Source organism: Pinus tabuliformis, chromosome 6, assembly GCF_031772625.1.
Source record: "Pinus tabuliformis cultivar Carrire ecotype Pingquan chromosome 6, CPIR1, whole genome shotgun sequence".
NCBI classification, from domain to species: domain Eukaryota; kingdom Viridiplantae; phylum Streptophyta; class Pinopsida; order Pinales; family Pinaceae; genus Pinus; species Pinus tabuliformis.
The window spans coordinates 1,657,189,739-1,657,199,449 of record NC_142292.1 but is presented as its reverse complement, the minus strand read 5'-3'; positions in this window follow the sequence as shown (position 1 = coordinate 1,657,199,449).

Below are 9,711 nucleotides of genomic sequence, written 5' to 3'. Positions count from 1 at the left end.
GGGGCCCCTTTGAGCAGGACCAACTTCAGCGATTTTGGGTCAAGTGTGCACCTGACCCTTTTCTAACTGAGTTGAAACCTCTCTTCATAATCTTCCAAGGATTCATTGCTTTCCATGGTCATTCAGAAGATTTCTTCCTTGGTGTCCTTTGACTTACAGTAGTCCCGGTATTTGTTGTTAAAGGCTTGCTGCATTTGAGCCCAAGTTGTGATGTTGTTTCCAGGTAACCCCATGAACTAGCAGAATGCTACATCCTTGAGGGTAGAAGGAAATAGTTTCAACTTCTGCTCCTCTTTTGCATAGTCATATGTTCGATAGACAATAACAAATTCAAACAAGAAGGTATCAGGATCTTCAGTAGTCAATCCATGGAAGTGAGGTAAGGCTGAGGGACTTATGTTTTTCATTTTAGTGTCCCCATTGGTCTCTCAAATAGGAAAGGTACCCTCTACTCTTTCCCCATTTCCTCTAATGTTTTTATTTTCAGCCATGGTCTTAGGAGGAATGGTTTCTTGCTCTTCTTCTGCTATAGGATCTTCGTATATCTCTGGGGGTTCACCTATAGGTTCTTTTGGATCATTGCCACCAAAGAAGAGAGAAGGGTGACTTAGTGATGTGGTGGGGGTGTTGGGTAGGAATTTTCCTGAATTGTCTCTGTTCCTACGAGGCATGAAAGGAAATCTCTTTTTGGGTGATTTTTGTTTTTTTTTTTCTACTTGTACCTGCAAAACTGAAATGGATTGAACAACAAATTGCAACTACTGAAATGAACTTGTTGAAATGAAATTGCAGAATTGAAATGAAAGCAAGGAAATGACTAATCTACGTTTGCTGAAATGGAAATTGCAGAATTGAAATGAAAGCAGGAAATGACTAATCTACGTTTGCTGAAATGGAAATTGCAGAATTGAAATGAAAGCAGGAAATGCCTAATCTACGTTTGCTAGAATGGAAATTGTAGAATTGAAATGAAAGTAGGAAATGCCTAATCTACTTTTGCAGAATTGAAATTGCAGAATTGAAATGAAACAACTACTCTACTTTTGCTGAAATAAACTAGTTAGCAGAATGTTGTAGTAGAAAATAGAAGAAAAGAAGTAATCAAAAAATACTCTGATGCTTTCTCGACAACGGTGCCAAAAATATGGTGAGCACTAGTATTGCAACAATAATGCTGCCACTCCTGGGGCTCCCTACTTTACCTTTATCAACCTGGTAGTTTGTAACAAACTTGGAAGCGACGGTGCTGTATGCACAAGTACTACCTCTTATTGCAGGCTGTCACATGGTCAGCTGGCGCAAGATCACTAGGAGCTTAAGCCAACTTCTATGAATTCTTAGAAGAAGCTTTTAACTGTGATAAAAGAAAGATAACTCTAAAGAGGCTATTCTACTCGCAGAAAGAGAAGGAAAACTAAAATGTAACGTAAACCCTAGCAAACCCTAATTTATCCACTAACCCTACTGTTGCATGAAAAGAGATAAAAAATGATGAAATGAGTGCCATTGACTACTGAAAAGGTAAATTACATTTATTCACACTACTTCTGAAAGGAAATGAAAAGAAAACATCTTTTTGTGCTTTTGAGTGTTTTTTTGTGAAATTATTATGCTTGTGATTTATCTGGTTGTGATTATGCAGAGGTTTGGTGGCAGAGGAAGGTGGAGTTGGCTTTTACAGAGGTGGAGAAAGGTGTGGAGAGGTCCTAAGAAGCCCCTAGTACCCTTCTGAAGACTTCCATTGCGAGCAGACTTCGAAAAATCATTCACAATAAAGTCTATAGGAGGCTGCAGGGGATCTACAGGAGGTTCTACAGGAGGATCTACAGGAGGAGGCCGAGAGCTATTTTTGGAGTCTTGAAGGTAGGAAAAGTGATGGGAAAGGGAAACTGAGGGCTAGATGAAGATGTTGAGGGGTCTAGAACTTGTTAAGGAAGATCAATAAAGAACAGGATGGTTGGATTTGTTCAAATGGCAAGAGGGCAGTTTATGAGAAAACGTAGAAATTAGGGTAGATTGGTGAAATGTTGCAAATGACTTGGGAAATCTATGAGATGTGAGCTGGTGCTAGCTATTTTATGGATGTATGGTGAGCTGAGGTGTCCTGCAAGAGATCCACACATCTACTTATGAAAATTGATCGAGGAAAGGACTAACTATGCCATGAAAATAGAAAATTTTCCTAGCTTGACCTAATTTTTGAACTACAAATAGAAAATGTTGAACAGTAACCTGTGAACAGAAAAGCATGCATAGAGATATATGGTAAAAGAACAGGAAATGATCTAGGCAAATGAATCTGAACCAATATCAATCTTTCCAAATCAAAGTATCACACTAGCAGTTGCATGGAAGAGAAAAAAATTGTGTTTTTGGTGGCAACAGTAGTGCCTTGACCTCAAATCATAGTCTCGTGAAGGGAGAAAGGAGATCAAGTCCTTCTGTTGGAATTTTTGAATCTTATTTTGTCACTGCAGTAACCTACTTGAGCAACTGAAACAAAATTAGCTAAGCAAACCATCAAAAGAAACCTAATCTAACAAAGTAAAATGAATCTATGTAACAGAAATTAACCTGTGAATTGAAATAAAAACATATAAGTACAAAGAAAGAGGTGCTAGGAAGATTGGGTTGGGCCCTAACCCAAGAGATTTAGCCCTCTGAAAGACATCAGTGCTAGCTCAAAAACTGTTTCATTTTCATTATCAAAAATATCAGTCACATTACATAAACTATTCTCAAAAGGAACTCGAAAATAAGCTGAACAATGTGCTGCACAAAAGTGCGAAAATTCTACTAATAACTGTCTAACCTACTGAGGCTCTAAGCCCCCTTATTTATATAAATGGAGTCCTCCAATAGTCCTCCTAAAATTAAGGAACTCGGCTTCCTAGAACTGGAGATGAACATCATTCCTTCTTTACTTGCTCGACTGTCCCTTGGATGCATCAATGTGGACCTTTGTGCTTCGAGTTGCTGATGGAGGATTCAAGGAAAGGGGTCATAAATGAAGGAGACACCCCCCTACAAATCCTCTTCCCTATTTTCCTCGAGTTTTGGCTACCATTTGTTCATAAATCCCTTGACTTTGTCCAAAATTGACCAAAAAATCTGCATAAAGCACACATTAGACTACATGGCAAAATGACTAACCCAATTCAATCTATTAGCATAAATATATTCAAAAACACGCAATAAAATAATGAGAATGGTGGATTAATTCGAAATAAGAGGCAAAATGAGCCCATATAATTACCCATTTCTGGGGCTCATCAATAAGCGTAAAGTAGTTGGTGTATGCCAAATAGTTTATAAGTATTAAAGCATAAAGAAAATACAAAAATTCCACATTGCAGTATCCCTCAAGGTTCCAGAAACTTGGTTCTGCAACCTCCCATAGTCACCTCGGGTGAGGCTGTGACCTGCTTCTAGCTCATTGCCAAAAGGGCCAGTGATTGAAGGTTTTGTTGGTGGGTAGTAAAGAATCGAAACTGGGTCAACCCAACCTAAGCCAACAAGTATCTCTACTCCTACGAGGCATGAAATTTTATTTTTCTCTTTTTGTTTTATGTTATTTCTTCAAAACTATATGCAAAAGAGAAAATAATGCTTAAGAAGAAACAACATCTACCTAGAAACCTCCCCAAAAATGATGCCAAAAGGTGGTGTGCCCTGGTATTGCACCAAGAATGTTGCAACTCCCAAGGGCTCCTCAACTCAAATTATCAACCCGTGGTTCATAAAAACTTCGAGGAGACAATGCTATATACATAACATATAGGATTCTACTCAAGCCACTGATCCAAATGGAAAATGGCATCAACCCATGGTATTCATCCACCCATGGAATTTACCCATGGTATTGTAAGTGGCATCCACCCATGGTATTGCAAGTGACATCCACCTATGGTATTCATTCACCCATAGAATTGACCCGTGCTATTGTGACATCCACCCATGGTATTCATTTACCCACGGAATTGACCCATGGTATTGTAACTGAAAAATACTATAAGTAACAAGTTGCATATTGTAAAAGGAGAGTTTTTCGCTACAATGTAGCTTTTACAGTTATTCTCCATTTTGATAAAAAAATTTCTTTATGGTTTTGTTCATTGGGCATTCTCCTCTTTTTCTTCTGGCAATTCCAATTTTTCAGATCTTTAGGGCCTCCCCCCAAGATCTATTTCAATCTTTAGATCTTGAGGGCCTCCCCCCAGATCCGGATCAGTGGTATCACAGGAGGTTATGATTCCATGGGAATGAGGGTTTGATGCATATTTAAGTTTGAAATTTTGTAGCAATATTCAACAAATTTCAAGTATGTGCTATATCCTCCACAGAGCATTTTCTTGTGCCAAGCGGGAAATTTTTTTCTTTTTTCATTTTTTTGCAGGAATGTTTTTGGGCAGCGAGTTTGGAGATCAGATCTAAAATTTTTGGTCCAAAATTTACAAAAAAATAACAGATCTAGATTCCTTGTGAAAAAATACCCAAATTGAAAAAAAAATTGGCCTAATTGGAGTCTAGATGAGGGAGATATCGCTGATTTAAAATCAGTTATGTTACATAAATGTTTCTGACGACAATTCATTGGTGGTGGTTCTCCTATCTATTTTCTATAGTTTTGGTACAAAATTTCAGAAAAGTGATTCTAGATCTGAGCTCCTCTAAAAAAATCGTTCAATTTCAAAAACAAAATGAGTCGAATTGGAGTTCGGATGTGGAGATATCGGTGATTTAAAATCAGCTATTTTTTGAGAACTTTTGTGACGGTGGAAAAGTTGCACTACGAATATGAGATTCTAGAGTGTGCAGATAAAGATTTCTAACACATGGGAAGATGCAAAATGGTCCTTATGTTTCAGAAAAAAAGTTATAATACATATTCCAAGTTATATTGACCGAGTTATGTCCATTTTAATTCTCGAGCAGCAATTTGAGCGGGTTCCCTTTGGAGACGTGCCCTCCCACCCTGCTTTAGTAGGCAGCTGCTTCACATTCATCAGTTTCAACATAGCAACATTTGGCTTGGGTTCTTTGGAGACATGCCCTTCCACCCTAGGCTATGTAGGCACCTGCTATTGCATCAACAACCAACATCACGGTTATGGGTCATGTTAGGTTCCTATACCAATAGGTGTCATATTTCATGATTGACTGTGGAAATGCCAAATATGATCATCCTTCCATGTTGCAAAGATTCCATATTTTCAAAAAAAATAAAGAATTTAAAAAAAATGTAAAGAGGGTATGCCCTAAAAGAAAAATCAAAGGGCGAAAAGAATGAATTGGTCAAGAAAAAAACAAAGAAAATGAACCCCAAAGAAAGACCAGGAAAGTGGCTAGTCAAAATTCCACTACTGTCCTATGTTTTGCAAAACAAGTTCATAATGTGCAATCACTGACTTCTGTCACACTTGATGGATGGCCCAATAGCTCAATATTGGCCAGTCCATGTTTAAATTTCTTGTTTTAGAACTAGAGAATAAAGTCTGCCCAAACAGTTCAAGCTTGGTAGACAAATAGTTAGGTAGAGAAGCAAAGGGAGCTCAACAGCTAAATCTGAGCCCCTAGAAGAGATAAGGGTAGACTTAGATAGGAGGGCAGTCAAAAGAATAACAAAAGAGAAAGGGTTTGCTAGTTCAAATGCACCCAATCAAAGGAAGAAAAAATGTTAGGTGTATTAGGCTGGGTAGGTAGGTGGATGTTGCAGAAGCAGGTTGGTGATCAGTTTTGTCTTGTTGAATTTGATTTATCTCATGGATATCACAAATACCATGGCAAGGTGATTATAGTTCAGGTGGAGCATGACTAATTTCCCCTCTCATTTCCCCATGAACACTTACTAACATCCCTTCAAGGACATTGGGATCTGCTCAATGGTCCTAATTCATTTCATTTTATGAAAAATACTAAGTGGAACTCTGTGTTTACTTAGTCAAAACAAGCCACATTTCTTGTGTAAAAATAATCATTCCATTTCACTTTCATTTCCCTAAAAACCTAAGTTGTTACCTTATGAGCTTAGCGTTTACTACCCATAAAACCATATTAATATTTTAACTTTATTATATAGCTCCCTTTTTAACTTTTCCCCGCTCCTATTATACATAAAATAACGTAAAAATCCCTAAAAATCTAAATATCCCAACCCCCGGCTTAATATAGCCATACACCATAAAGTTTCGGGAATTATAGGTTCACTTGGAACCTTATAATAACCCTAGCCGCGTACATATCCTATGGAATTTAATTAACACTTGGTTAATTAAATAACCAACCCGCGAACCCGAAATTGCAATACACTATAATACTTCGCAAAAACATTAAAAAGCGATGGAATATTATGGCGGGCCCCGTACATTACCCTTCCGCCAGCTTACCGTGCCGCCAGCCATCGGATCCGATCCCCCAGATCGGATGGTCCTCATCCATATCGCGAGCCCCCATATGCCGAACGATAGCGTCCGGGGGATGGGCGGTATTTCCGCCGTACGCGAGACACGCGTCAGGCGCCTGGTGTGATCACTGCCCCCTATGACAAAACCACTATCATCCAAAGGCGGTGCAGGGACCAAACCGTTTATCGCCTATGCTCCCACCCTGTCGACGTCACCCGCTCGTCACCCTCACATCAGCAGACACGTCACCCACCACCCCGCCTCCGTATCGTCCGCCGTGTTCGCCACGTCACTGCCAAGTCGACCTCCGTACCCCCGCTACCCGACAAAGATGACGTCATGCTGACGTCAGCCAACCAAAGCGCGCCAAAAACCCGCCAAAATCCAAATTTTCGTCAAAAAGCCGTTAAAACGTCATTTTTGCCCATTTCACTTTGTTTGTTCTGCGCGCTATTTGCATGGTTTTCAACGACCAAAACGCCATTTTTACTACACAGTCCACCAACCAGGCAATTCAACTCTATTGCTCAGTCCCTCAGCTCACTCTGCCACCTGCATTTTTCACAGAGTGCCCATTGAACCAGGTATTTACTCAATTTCTCCCAAACCATGTGTATTTCTGGTTTTCTCTGAGTTATGTCCATCGAACCTAAGAATTGTGCAAATACAATCTACAGTTCTTAGAAAATACACCATAGCTATCCCTGCTTTTCACGTTTTTCCCCAAAAATAGCCTATTTTATCTGTTCCTTGCAAAAAACCAGAGTTCCATAACGAAAAACACACTGCTGCCCCCGAACCTCTGCATTTTAACCTCTGTTTGGCCCATTTTTCCCGAGAAATTTCTCAGAACTTGTTTCCCTCTGCAAACTCCTCCATTTAGCTAAAATTCAAACTCAATTTGACCTGCAATTTCCACACAGAGCTCCAGAAACTCATATTTTACCTACTGTTGCTGTGAAAGTTCCAAATTTTAAATTAAATAATCACAGAGGGTGAAAAATGGAGACTCTAGTTGCCCTTAATGTTGCCCCCTTGAATGCACCACACAAGGAGTTGGAATGGTTGCCCTTAGCTGATAGGGACTTCCAAATACAAGACCTAAGGGGTATCAAAGACCATCTGCAAACATTTTGTGAAATCAGGAACAACTACCTAAACAAGACTGACCTCTATGGCATCTGGCAGTCCAATCTGCCCAGATATTATCTCCCATCAGTCAATATATTTCCAGATATAATCCAACTGTGCTGTGCTAACTATGAGCCCACTCAAAGAGCAATCATGTCCCCAAATGGCACTGTCCTGTTCTATATCACTCCTGACTCAATCAATGAGATGTTGCATTTCAAGCCCAATCAGCCTCTGGCTCCCCTGTCTATGAAAAATTTGCTAGACCAAGGCTCCAAACTATCCTCTGCAGAAATAGGCCGAATTGCCAATTTATTCATGAGACCAGACTCCCAGCCCAGAGACTCACCTCCTTATCACCAGGTCTATTTCAATGAAGTTGGGAGAACTGTCATTGACATGATATCATATGTCCTCGGCTTTAGAACCAGTGAGTATGTTGATGAAACCATTCTTGCCCTGATGTCTATATTTATTCTAGGACACCCTCCTGCCATCAAGTATGACTTTGCTACCTTCATTAGCAACAAAATCCATGAGCAATTCATGAGCCTAAATAGGGAAGGAGTTTTCAAGTATACAGCCTATATCTATCATCTGTTTTTATACTATCAAACAGATAGTTTTCAGTTCCCTGTCAAGAAATTGGATGCAAAAGGAGAAAGGAGATCTGTTATATTTTGGACCCCAGTCTTCCATGTAGTCCATAAATCTCCTTATACTTATTGTGAGTTCATTGATCTATTCATATATCCAGTTTCATCTCTGCTGATGACAAGTCCCCCTCCCAGACTCACAGCTGAAATGCAGAAAATCTTGCAGCTGTCCAAAAGCTATAAAATAGGTGATTGGTACTTTTACCAAAATCACACAGAAATCAGGATTTATGGCTGTGAGTTATGCCCCTACAAGCTGCCAAGATACGTGCCTATGAGATTATTTGCCCTTGAATACTTTAGGCAGTTTATTAGCTCATATTTGACTCATTTTTATGAAGCCAAGAAAAAGGCTTGGCTGAAGCTAAGAAACCAACTAGGCCCCCTCATCATTAACAAAAAGGAAGGGTGGAAAGATGCTGAACAGATATTAAGTGAGCAGCTGAAACTAAAGAGGAGTTTTTGGTGGGTACCCTATGACCCACAGGGATTTATCAATGATAGAAAGACAAAATATAGGCTATCAGGCTATGAGCATTGTAGAATCCCTGATATAGAACAATATGCTAATCAAGATGAATGGGTAGAAGGTACATTGGTAGAACAGATTACTGAGGAAGAGAAAATGGAGCAGGCAATGAAAAACCTTGAAAAAACTCTTGACCTGGACTCTTTTGGACAGGTCTCGTTCAAATTGCCTCAACACATTGGAGCGGGCACATCCTCTGCTACAACTGCACAACAACCTGCCCAAGAAGATACTCCACCTGCAGGGACATCCAAAGGCAAAGAAGTGATGCATTCAGAACAACAAGAAGTCACAGATCAGCCTACATCATCACAACAGCAAGGCCAAGGGCAAATTCCTCCTGCCCAAACCCATGCACCAGAGATTCCAGCATTGCAGACTCCTCTCAATGAGGAGAAGGGCAGAAAAAGGGACCGGGAAGAGGATACACCAGTAAGTGGGCCAGCAGAACAGCCAGAAGCAAAGAGGCAGAGAGTGGATCCTCTACCTGAAGAGGAAGTTATTGAGGAGATTATTGAGAGTCCAAGAAGTGAAAGGGCAGCCAGCCCATTAATTTCCCTAGAGACAGAATCACCTACCAGTTCTCATGGACAGCAATCGGGAAAACAACCCATTATGGAGATTTCATCAGCACGGCCACAAAGAAAACAAAGTTCAGATATCAAGAGGCCATTCATGGAGATCAAGGCACAAAATGAGCCAATAAGAATGCAGCTTTACGATCAGTTCCTCAAAATGACTCCGGCCAAGCAGCAGAGATTGATGTCTGCCTATGATATCAAGGAAGGGAAATTAATCTTGAGTCATTTCAAACCCATAGTGCAGCAGCCACAGTCAGCTGCTGATTATATTAGAACAAATCTAGAGGCTCTGGCCAAAGACATTCACCCTTTGGACCAGGTTGAGCTGCACAAACAAACAGGTGAAATGGTTTATTCCACTTTGGCAGACAAGGCCATACAAGCTCAGCAATTGCAGAATTCACTGAACA